We start from the raw sequence: 12,527 nt of genomic DNA, 5'->3' as shown, positions 1-12,527 counted from the left end.
TGCGTTTTGAGTCCTCCTTCCGCTCTCCACACGGCCGCTGCCCCGGACCGTGACAGTTTGTGTGTTTGTAGAGCTGTTTGAAGTTATTACTGAGCACAGTTCCACATCGTTCCAGCTTTCACATATGTGCGCTATATAAATATGCACCACATATATTAACTAAGTACAACTATACTGTATGGTGTTTCCTTTCAGCACATTTGACTGACATGCAGTAATAAATAATAAAGGTCACACTTTAACAACACTAACACGTGGCACTTTTTCTCACATGTTTCTTATTTTAATCAGTTAAATTATAAAATGGATGTAAAAGGATCATAAAATTAATTTTACATTTACTTAGCTTGTATTTACATTTCATGAAACATTTGATTATAATACACCAAAGAAAAAATGAGTTACACTAAAAATGAATATATAGTTTCTATTCTGAGAAGGTCTGTCAAGTAAAACAAATTCGATGCCATTTACTGGATAGACGAGATCATGAGTTGAACAGAGAAGAATGAAGTATCCTTCATGCATACAGTTTACTGCATGTAGCTCCTGTTTTGTAAAATAAATCCGTATCATCAGATGTTTTAAGTCATACAGCACAGTTCAATACACCTGATGTCGTATTTGATGCCTTTTAAACTAAACCTGAAGCGACCAGAAGAAAAACAACAATCTTGTAAATCATTAATTTTTAATCTTTATAAATAAAATTCAAATGTGACGATTTCTGCAGTTATGTCTGTTTCTTTACACTGGCCCTATGATACAGAAATGCATTAACTATAAAGGACAAGGCACGAAGATTTCAGTGATTTATTGTCACAAAAGCCATATTGATAATTTGCCCCGAGCACCACGTTTAGCTTGTTTGTGGCTCAGTTTGTCCTCTGTATACCTTTTTCCTTTTTTTGCTTTCTTCTGTCCACTACTCCTGCTGCGGCCTTCATCTGGGTCGGAGTTTTCTCCAGGACTCAGGTCAGACTTTATCTTTTCAAAGATTTATCTATTGCTATTACGTGATGTGTGGTCTTAGAGACACAGACAACCATTCACACTCACATTCACTCACAGATGCACACCTATGGGCAATTTAGATTAATCAGTTAACATATCCCCACAAACTGCATGTCTTTGGACTGTGGGAGGAAGCCGGAGTACGCGGGGAGAACATGCAAACTCCAAAAGAAAGACCCCGGCCTGATGGTGGAATCAAACTCAGGACCTTCTTGCTGTGCGGCAACAGTGCTAACCACCATGCTGCCCAATGATAATAATAATAATAATAACAATAATAGTAAAAATAACAATAATAATAATAGTAATAACAACATTTTATTTATAGGTGGCTTTATACCCTCACGGTCACCTCACCTCTGCTAACTTCTAACTCTGTTAAATTTATTAAATTCGGTTTTTGTGGATGCCTGGATGTTAAACTTAATTGTTACTAGAGATGGACCGATCCGAATATCGTTGTCGGTCTGATACTGACCTAAATTACTGGATCGGATATCAGAGAGAAATAAAAAATGTAATCCGATCCATTAAATATCACGAAAGCACCTCACAAAACTTGCGGCATGGCGTAACTCGGCTCATAACCTCGGAGCAGTGTGGTCACGTGATAGAGCGGCTGTGGCGTGCAAGACCTGTCCTGGAGCTTCCCAGAACGTTACCCCAGAGAAGTAAAGCAAGTGTGTAAGTTCATCTCTGAATGTTTGTAAAGCGTTCCAGCGTTAAGCTTAACAACCGATATATGGAGCGACTGCCTCTCTCTCTCTCTCCTGCTGCTACTTCAATCATGAAACTGATCAGTGATCAGCTGATCGGCTTTTCTCTCTTGTTTGTTTTTGCCCACTTTGCGCCAGAAAGAGGAAACCAGCGGCTGAACAACAGCAGCACTTTTAAGCTTGATCAGCTGTTGTTAGGATTTATTTAATATTACTTTCTACACCAGGATCTTTTTCTACAGCTGATGTAACTGTGCAGGGGCGGATCTAGCAAAGTTTAGCCAGGGGGGCCGATAGGACATGAACAGGGAAAAGGGGGCACAAAGACATACTTTTCTTTCTTATTTTCATGTTTAATTTTAATTAATAAATATCTGAATCTTACAACTAAAGGTTTTACCTGATGTAAAATGTATAGAAGTCCATTATAATATTATTATTGTATAGGAACTATTAAGTCTAATATATATACCCTAGTAAGCTATAGTACTTTTTCCTTTGGGAACCATCTGTGCAATCTGCAATTCTGTTGAAGAAAGATGTTGAATCTATTTAATTATTGTGGAAAAATAAATAATTTTTTTTTTTTTACACGTGCATTAAATTTAAGTTGATTACGTCGATTAAGCATCACGAGGTGGGGGGTGGGGGGTGGTTCCCTCTGCTGGTGGTTGACAACCCTATTAGTTAGGTTGTTTAATATTTCCACTAAGTACTCTTTAAAATACCAGAATAGGGAGGATGGTGCAGGTTTAAATTTATTAGATTGATCAGTGTTGCTGAACTATGAAATATTTGGGGTGCAGTGTATTTTTTGCATACAGGTATAACAGAATAGCTTTAGTGGGTTTTTAAAAAAACAAACAAAAAAAAAACTTGAGTATGAACTTATACAAAATGCAGCAAGATATTTAAAAAAAAGTTTTATTGATTAAAAAAAAAACACTATATCGGATTCATATCGGCAGATATCCAAATTTATGATATCGGTATCGAACATAAAAAAGAGGTATCGTGACATCTCTAGGCTTGACTACTGTAACAGCATCTTTACAGGTCTACCTAAAAAATCAGTCAGACAACTACAGCTCATTCAGAACTCTGCTGCTCGAGTCCTCACTAAGACCAAAAAAGTGGACCACATCAGTCCAGCTCTGAGGTCTTTACACTGGCTGCCTGTCCGTCAGAGGATAGACTTTAAAGTTCTGATGCTGGCCTATAAAGCTCTGAATGGTTTAGGACCAAAATACATCAGTGACCTCCTGACCCAGTATGAACCTTCCAGATCCCTCAGGTCATCTGGATCCGGTCTTTTATCAGTTCCCAGAGTCAGAACCAGACACGGAGAAGATGCATTCAGCTTTTATGCTCCTTATATCTGGAACAAACTCCCAGAAAACCTCAGATCAGCTGAAACACTCAGTTTATTTAAATCCAGGTTGAAGACTCACCTGTTCTCAGCTGCATTTGAATAAAGCACCAAATCCACACTTTAAGCTTAAATTTCAAAACTTACATTTAACTACTGATTTTATCTACTGTTCTGATTTTATCTGTTTTGATTTTTGATTTTATCTACTGTTTTTTAATCAATTTTAAATCATGCTTTTTATTGTTTTTGTTTTTTAATGTCTCTGTAAAGCACTTTGAATCACCTTGCTGTTGAATTGTGCTATATAAATAAACTTGCCTTACTTCGCAGGTCGCATTTGAAAGCCGAGTCAGTGCATCCTTCATAACCCAACCTATCCCAGAATTCATAGCGCTGCCCAGCCAATTCGTTTCCAACAGTGGCGGCAGCTACTTAGTTTTAATATTACTCTTTCTGGGTCACAAAAGAAACTTTTTTTTTCATCATCAACAATTTTTATTTATTTCATTTTAAACCTTAATAACAGAACTTAAAAATAAATACATAAATAAATAATTTTAAAAAACAAACAAACAACAACAACAAAAACAAAGTTATCCTATTCTTTCTTCGCGCACCAATCCCCACACCACCACTCTGTCATTACTCCTGTTCTTCAAGTTACAGAAAGCCAGCATGTAAAGGGCCAAATACAATCATATTGATGCAATTTATCTAATAAACCATAAGCCACTTTTTCGTAAGACGCCAACTTAGCCATTGTCTTTAGCCACTCTTCATAAGGAGGGGGGCTCTTTTTCCGCCAATGTCTTAGCAGCACCCGTTTGGCCGTAGTGAGAGCCAGAATAATCCATCTTTTCGTATAAATGGAAAAATCTCCATCAGAAAGTTCTGTGGTTATACCAAGTATGGACAGTTTTGGTGAGATACCAAATCTCCTTTTTAAAACACTGAAAATTACCTCCATTATGTTTTCCCACCAATCCCGAAGTGCCGAACAGCTCCATAAGATATGTAAAATCGAGGCATTTTGACCATTACATCTCCAACATTCGTCCGTAGAGGCCAGGGGCCCGTTCTTCGTACCTCGCTAAGTAGGTTAGCCGGATTAGATTGTTGACGATTTTGCGTGATCCTGGATCAGTCGGTTCCCCGAAGCTCATCCGGGACTTGCTGTCATAGCAACAGAGCCGTAAGCGTAAACCTGCTCGGGAGCAGGTTTGCTTTATGTAAACAGGATTAGATCGCGGCCACGCAGGTATGTCCGCTTCATTTATACGAAAGCAACAGCGATATTTTTCCACTGTTTCACCATAAATAAATAACATCAATGTAACTAAAGATAATGCAGCACTTGATCCTTTTATTGATGTCACACAGATACATACAGGTCATTTCCTAAAAAAGGGAAATGTACTATTAACATTCTATTACATGTATGTGATTATTACAGATGTAATTCATATTTCAGAGTAGTAATTGTAAATTACTTCGTGTAATCAAGATGAGAGACCACGGCTATAAAAGCGAAGGTGGATTTGGGAAGTTTGTCGCAGTCATATCCTGTCCGTATACGCGACCAACCCATTGCGGAAGGTGCAAGATTGATAAGGAGAGTCCTCAGAATTCAGCGTATATTGCGGGACAGACAGGATCCTTTAGCTCAGCGCGACAGTGTGCTCATAGAGAGATATCGATATTCCCGTGAGGGTATTATTTACTTAACCAACTTGTTGACGAGGGGGTGCAGGACCACCACCTGTCTTTTTTTCCTCTGCCCTTTTCTTGGTTGCTGTTATGAACAAACTAACAGAGTATTACAGGCCAGTATTACCTTGCCAAGAGACGCAAAGCAATCTAAGAGATAAATATTACCATTCTGTAGAATACTCCTGTATTCCACTTTTACTTGTTCCCATGTTCTTGTGGGTCCTGTTGTGGCTCTAATGTGAAAGGGGATATAATATAACATATTATAATATAATATAATGCCATATGATATTGGACAATATAGTGTCATATGATAGATCTACCCTACCGCCTACTGGTGTTGGCCAGAGGGGCCGATGGCGCGATATGGCAGCCTGGCTACAACCGTAGCTGCCTCCACCAGTGTGTGAATGTGGGAGTGAATGAATAGTGGTATCGTAAAGCGCTTTGGGTGCCTTGGAAAGCGCTATATAAACCCAATCCATTATTATTATTATTATTAAATTACCTACGAGTTTGATTTGTCAGCAACTTTCTGCCAGCCCTCTCTCCTTGCTTTTGCAGCCTTTGCAGTGTTCTCTTGCGTTTTAATTAAACTCTGAAACTCCTGAAATCCCTCACTCATGAGTTCTTGCTCTGCTGCCGGAAAATACCGAGCACGCCCCTTGGACATTTTCGCCGACCAATCAGCGGGTTGCCGATCAATGTTTCTACTATCGATGCGTAGCCCCTTTTACGACACCCAGTGATGTCACATTACTGCGTCCAGCTGTACTAATCGTCAACAGCAGGTGTGTTCGGGGAACCGGATTAGCGAGCTCACGGTTAGCGCGATGATTTGATCTTGGATGTGTCATTTGATCTTGGATGTAGTAAGCGACGTACGAAGAACGGGCCCCAGGTTCCATTTATACAATTGTTGCGGTGTTCGATGCCACCTATGGATTATCTTAAGTTGAATAAATCTACTGCCTGTTTCTTTATACGTAGTATTAAAATTTTGAAAACATGAATCCCGTTCAACTGAAGATATGTCCAATGCCACGTCCTGGGCCCAGTAGCCCTTAACTTTCAGGAGAGGGTGAGCTGACCGTTCTTGCAATAAGTGATAAATCTTAGTGGTGATGCCTTTACCCAAGGGGGATCTTGAGAGCAGGACTTCCACAGGGCCGCCCACAGGACAACTCAAGGGGGTTCCCAGCCACTTCGATAATGAACTATGTATTTGGACATATCTCCAGAATTGATTACGCTTCAACTTATATAACTCCACAATTTTATCAAAGCTTAAAAAACATTTGGTCCCACAGTCAAATAAATCTGATGCATTAAGGATGCCTGCTTTACGCCACTGTAGCCAGTCAACCGATGTCCCTCCAATTAAAATTCTTTTATTCTCCCATAAGGTTGCCGAAGGTGATTTAATAATGTCCCAGCGACCTGCCCTATGTAATTTACACCACAATGTCTTCACATTTGCAATTATAGGATGGTTAGTTTTATGACTGGTATCAAACAGCTCCCTCCAAGGAGAAATACCGCCATTAACTTCCGTCTCTATATGGGACCAGATGGGTTTAACTGGCGCAGTAGGTAACCAAGCTCTAAGTTGTTTCACGTTCATCACCCAATAATACCATTGGAAATTAGGCAATGAAAAACCTCCTTGTTTTGCACTCGCTTGAAGTTTCTTAATACTTAAACGATGCGGGGAGCTACTGCCGGATCAAAAAGTCTAGATCTTTGAAATACTTATCTGGAATGTGTAATGGAATATTAGATAAAATATAAAAGATCATGGGTGCAGTCATCATCTTAATACAACTAATTTTACCCCATATTGTGAGACGCACTCTGGACCATCTACCAAATTCCATTTTTATTCTTTCAATCATTGGCTCCATATTTGCTCGAACCATCTTAGTGTAATCCGAGGGAATTTGTATCCCCAAATACCTCAAACCATTCACGGACCACCGAAACTCCCACTGTTTAAATAAAGTATGGGGGCAGTGTCCTGACATAGGCATTGCCTCTGATTTATCCCAGTTGACGCGATACCCTGAAAGCAGCGTAAAGCTTTCTATACATTCTAATAGGGCTGGAACTGACTTCCCAGGCTGGGTCATAAGTAACAACATATCATCTGCATATAATAGAAGCTTATGTTGATTATTACCCATCGAAATTCCAAATATATTTACATTATTTCTCAGTTTTTGTGCCAGAGGCTCTATAGCAATTAGAAAAAGCCCGGGGCTAAGGGGACAACCCCGTCTTGTGGATCTCTGTAAAAGGAATAGGTCTGATATGAGCCCATTCGTCAATACTCGCACTGAAGGCGAATCATATAATATCTTTATCTACCTGATAAAATTGTCACCAAAACCAAAGTTTTCTAATGTCTTAAACAGATAATCCTTCTCAACACAATCAAAAGCTTTTGCAGCATCCAGCGATAGGGCCACTGTTGGATATACTGAATCATATACATCATTTTGCAAATTAACCAACCGCCTAATATTATCTGAACCATAGCGGTTTAGAACAAAACCAGATTGGTCTGCATGAATTGTTTTCGCCATTACTGCTTTTAATCGGCCCGCTAAGACCTTTGCCAAGATTTTTTGGTCAGAATTCAGCAAAGATATGGGGCGGTAACCACCTGGGTCTAAAGGGTCTTTCCCAGTTTTAAGAATAAATGTTATAAGTCCAGAATGCATTGACTGAGGTAATGAGTCTACTTTGAATGCCTCATTATAAACATCGAGCAAAAGGGGACTTAACATATCTTCAAATGCTCTATAGAAATCCAATGGTAACCCGTCTAATCCTGGAGCTGTATTAAGTGGCATACTGTTAATTGCACGGGTAATCTCCTCCACTGTAATTGGAGCATCTATAATCTGCTGGTCAGTAGTGGAAAGCTGTGGCAGGTTTAAATCAGTAAAGAATGCTTCGAATTTCTGTTCATCTAAACTACCTTGTGTAGAATAAAGATTATTGTAAAAGGCCCTGAATCCATCATTTATATGTCTAATAGAAGCTGAAATAACCCCATGTGATTGCCGTATGCCTGGGATATGGTTCATACTGTCTTTCTGTTTAAGACGGTATGCTAATAAGCGACTCGGCTTTTCTCCCATTTCCCAATATGCTTGATTAATGCGAAATAAAGCGTATTCTGCCTTTCTGTTGTACAGTACATTCAACTTATATTTAACTTTAACAATTTTATTCAACGTAACTCTGTCTTTTGTGTGGGAATGTACTGCCTCAAGTGTCTTTAATTTGGCTTCTAACTTAATAATATTCTTGTTAGCTGCCTTCTTTTTAAAGGGAGCGTAAGAAATTATCCTCCCCCTTAAGTATGCCTTCATAGCATCCCACCAAGTAGCCAATGTAGTGTCCTCTCGATTATTTGTCTGTTTGTAGAATTGTATTTCATCTCTTATCAATTTAATAAACCCAGAGTCTTTAATTAAGGACACATTTAAATGCCATCTGCGGCTTTGGGGGATCTGTAAAATATTTCCAAGACATAGAAAACTTGGCGCATGGTCCGAAATTACTATATTACCAACACGTGAATCTATAGAGTTATTCACTAAGGCTTCAGAAATAAGAAAGTAGTCGATTCTAGTATAAACATTATGAGGCGGAGAGTAAAAGGAGTATTCCCTGCCTTCTGGATGCATTGTCTGCCAAATATCATTCAGACCTAAATCTGAGGTCATCTGCCTTGTGGCAACTACAGATTTACTCTCTGTGCCTCTCCTAAGTGATCTATCTAGGTCTTGATCCAGTATTTGATTAAAATCTCCTCCTACCACTATTTGTGCACTTCTAATTCCAAAAGATACTGTGACAGGTTATGAAAAAAGGCGGGTATGTCCGCATTAGGTGCATAGATATTACATAAAATTATTGGTGTGTCCAGTAGTTAGGGCCAATATAAATCTACCTTCCTTATCTGTTATTACTTTTGTTTCAGTAAAGCTAACTGCTTTATGAATCAGAACCGACACTGCCCTACTTTTACCAGCTCCAGGACTGGAAAAGACTTTACCTGCCCAGGAACATTTAAGTTTTAAGGCTTCTGACTTACACATGTGCATTTCTTAAATAAAGGCTATATCAACTCTTGGTAACTTTAGATATGTTAATATTTTCTTCCTCTTAATCCCGTTATTCAACCCTTTAACATTCCAGCTGGCTGTTTTGAAATCTGTCTGTCTATCCATGTTACAATGTGGAATTAACGAACAAATATACGCACTTTTTAAAATGGCCTATCCCCCCCAAAGTCAAAGAAATGCAATTTAAAATAATTAATGGATATTACCCAGCAGCTGAAATGCTTAAAAAAAGGTTTGGGTTTGAGGTAGAGCCATGTGGATTTTGTTCACAAAATGCGGAAAGTATTGATCATTTGTTTTTTTCCTGCTCAGTAACAACTGACTTTTGGCAAGATCTAGTAGACTGGTTGAGTATAAGAATAGATGGGATGACCCCACTGACTCTAACACAAGTTTTATATAATAATGGTGATCCATCTAAGGAACTGTCCATGCTACACAAGGTGGTGATAATTATGGGCAAATACCACATACACAAATGCAAATGGCAAAGTAAAAGACCTTCCCTAACTGTATTGAAAATTGAATTAAAATCTTTTTTGTCATCTTTAGAATTACTGAGGGATTCATGTAAAGAGGCTGCTTTGATATGCGACAATGGGACTGAACCTCTATCCTTTTAATGATTGTGTTTTTGGTGTACTAAGTAAGCCACATGTATGTTAAAGTGTTCGCAGAAAGGAAACTGTTATATGTCATAAAAATGGCCTTCATATATTTATGTATATGTATATATGTGTTTTTGTTTTTGGTTTTTTTTTTTGTTTTTTTTTTCGTTTGGTTTCTTATTCAACCTTTTCAAGATGTTGTTGCACTAATGTTGTCTCCCAACGAGAGATTGTAATATGTGCATAAATTTAATTAAAGTATGAAAAAAAAATGTTACAATGTGGAATTCCATATAACACTCCAATTCATAAGTATATCCATTGTAGAGGGTGGTTTTATGTGAAGATAAACCAATTTATAAATACAAGCATTCAAACCAAATAGAAACAAACTGAACAGAACAAGGGAAGCAAAACCAGAAGCACTGACATAAGACATAGACTTTCAAAGTAAAACAGGAAACATAACACAGAGGCGCTGACTTCACAAGGGGATACAGCTGACAGGATCGACCACAACCATGGCCCACAGAGACAGAACCAGAAGACTAAGAACTGTAACATTGTAACAAAAGACTAGAAATGATAAATGATGACAAAATCAAAGTCCAATAATAATGTAAAACTCAAAACACTGGGACATATATATTATACTATAAGACTCTTACCAGCTGCTCTTGGCAATTTTATTTGAAGTGTATTGTTTATTTGTATAGACCTCACCCATGATGTTGATGGGCCATTTGTATTAATTGTAGTCATTTTAAAAGATCATCACATTAAAAACAGAAACTCAGACACTCATAGAAGATGAAACCACAGGGGGTGAAACATGCCCGCAGTGATGTTGTGGTATAATGAAGTCTCGACTCTGAGGTTTTTGTCCCAACCTCCACACAGAGAGTTTGAATTAGTGAGGGGTGGATCTGAGTGTGAAACCACATGCTTTTATCTCAGTCATCGACGCACCCATCACATCTATCGCTGAAATAACACACACCACATTTTCATTGTTTGTTATTCTCTTTATTCATCCAATAACTAACAATCACTGGCTGACTTGACTTGTGACAAACCGGCATTTCACAAAGAAAGAGCCGAGCACCAAGTTTTTGATGATGTAGAGATTTGGACACTGAATCAACTCCACCCTCATCAGGAGGAAGTGGCACTTTATGCTTCAGAGAAATGCTTCACATTCTGCTTTGCATCTTGTGAAAAACGGTTCACACTGCAGCGAGACAATGGACCTCGTTCACAGAGAAAATGCACCAAACCGTGTGAAAACCCTGCATATCATAGCATGCTTTAGAAACATTCAATACAACTTTAAACGGAAGCTCCAACCAGCACCAAATTAGTCCGTGTCATCCTTCGTCTCTCAGCAAATCGTGTCTGTGTCAGTGGAACGGTGGTGAAAATGAGAGTTTAAAAAACAGATGCAGCTAAATGTTGAAGTACAGAGAGCAAGTCAGCTAAAAACACAAAAAATAGACACAGCCTATTTGTGTCTATGTTCTGTTTCATTCTGATATTTCCACATATGTACACATATACTCTGGCTGATTGGATGGTGGCCTTCACACACCTTGAAAACTCTGTGTTAAGACAGACTCGTCTATCAGACACACACATCATTTTCAGTATTTCAAACTGGAAATTATCACGTTAATAACAACATATGTTAAAAATGTCCGGTTGTTCTGCCCGTGCATCTTTTGTACAAACAGCGACACTCTCCAGCTCCATTTGCCATTAAAATTGTCATCAAATGCCAAAAAGACGAAAAATGCATATTTAACTGATGGCACTCTCATTTTATTATTACATAGCAGACATCCAATAATACCATTAAGGTGAATTCTTTTAAACCACACAATCAATCAATCAATTTATTTATAAGCACATTTGAAAACAACACAGGTTGGCCAGCGTGCCGTACATAGTAAAAAAGTGAAAAGTAGATCAAACACACAAAGAACAAAACAACACTCAGTAAAAATGTGTTTTCAGAAAGGTTTTAAAAATGTCGAGTGTGGGAGAGATCCTAATATGAAGATGATCCAAAGTTTGGGCGCAGCGATCGCCCCGATCTCCTCTGTGTTTTAGCCTGCTGCCAGGGACAGCTAGAAGCAACTTATCAGCTGCCTGAGAGTTCTGTTTGGAGTATTTTTAGTTACCAGATCAGAGAGGTATGATGGAGCTAATCCATTTAGAGATTTAAAAACAAGCAATAAAATGTTAAAATCAATTCTACAACGTACTGGAAGCCAGTGTCAACGAAGCAAGACCGGGGAAATGTGGTTGTGTTTACGAGAGCCTGTCAAGAGTCGGGCTGCAGCGTTCTGAACCAGCTGAAGACGAGAGCAGAGCCTGGCTGATACCAAAATATTACAGGCATCAAGCCTGGATGAAGTAAATGCATGGATCACTTTCTCAAAGTCAGCAAATGACAAAATGTTCAGAATTTATTTTTTCTCAAATGAAAAACTGTCATCAAAGAACACTCGAAGATTCTTTGCAAAGGGACCTCTGGACTTTCCAGAGCACCAAGGTCAACCTTAAGAGAAGAGTGAGGCTCAGAAGGTCCAAATAGTTCAATCTCAGTTTTTTGATCATTTACATTCAAAAGATTTAATGCAAACCATGATTTAATGTCATCACCCATATGGAAAAGATATTTATAAACCTTATAAAGTTTGTTCCGTCTTGTGTGAAACTTGTATGAAAAGCATACAAGAGTGAAAACAGATGTAAGATCCCTTGAAAAATTATATAATGAAACTTGTATGTTTTGGATACTTCCTGGAACAATATATGAAAGTAATGAGAAAGTGGCCACTTTCATGAGTAAATCATGTAAGTTTTTACTATTTCTTTTCCATATGGGCAAGGCCGTCTAGCAAAACTTTTAGAGCCTTCATCATGAGGATGAAGAGCCACCAAACCTGACAGAAAAACTTCTATC

The sequence above is a fragment of the Mchenga conophoros genome, linkage group LG12 (genome assembly GCF_057382185.1).
Source record: "Mchenga conophoros isolate Kocher_MC1m ecotype Shallow Benthic linkage group LG12, M_conophoros_male_GT1.1, whole genome shotgun sequence".
NCBI classification, from domain to species: Eukaryota; Metazoa; Chordata; class Actinopteri; order Cichliformes; family Cichlidae; genus Mchenga; species Mchenga conophoros.
This window is presented reverse-complemented; position numbering follows the sequence as displayed.